Here is a 677-nt window from a genome sequence, read left to right as displayed (position 1 = left end):
TGGGTTTGCATTTATCCTCTTTTCTTTCCGAAACAAAAAAGTTTTCATATATTTTCGTTTTTTGAGTTTTATCAAAACCAAGACCAGCTTTATCAAATATTCCCACTTGAGATCCCATGATTTTTTGAAAGGTTTCAGTAGCTTTAATAAAATTTAACAAGTCATTTCTAAGAAGTTCATTTTCAGTTTTAAGAAGAACATTCTCCGTTTTTGTTGCAGAATGTTCTTGATTTTCAGATTCATTAGTTTCCTTAAAATGAGATTCCTACATGTTTTGAATGATGTTTTTTAGTTCATCAATCATAACCTGAGCTTTCTCTTTTTCCCTTTTTCTTTTAAAAACTGGTCATTTAAAGAGCTACATTTTTGAACAAGCAGATTTGAATCATTAAGTAAGCTATCAAAATCATTTTCAAATTGTTCACATAAAAGACATGGTTCAGAATTTATTACCTCCTTGTCTTTAGTATCTGCCATTAAACATAAGCTAGCTTCTTCAGGTTCCTCTGTTTCTATTTCATCATAATCATCCCAGTTCACCATCATGGAGTTTTTCTTGAAAGGGAACTTCTTTGGTGCTCTTTTGTTCAAGGGACATTCAGTTTTATAATGTCCTTGTTTATTGCATCCAAAGCATGTGTTTTGACTTTTGTCTACCTCTATTTTGAAGTTTTCTT

Source organism: Cicer arietinum, chromosome 5 (genome assembly GCF_000331145.2).
Source record: "Cicer arietinum cultivar CDC Frontier isolate Library 1 chromosome 5, Cicar.CDCFrontier_v2.0, whole genome shotgun sequence".
Classification (NCBI taxonomy): domain Eukaryota; kingdom Viridiplantae; phylum Streptophyta; class Magnoliopsida; order Fabales; family Fabaceae; genus Cicer; species Cicer arietinum.
This window is presented reverse-complemented; position numbering follows the sequence as displayed.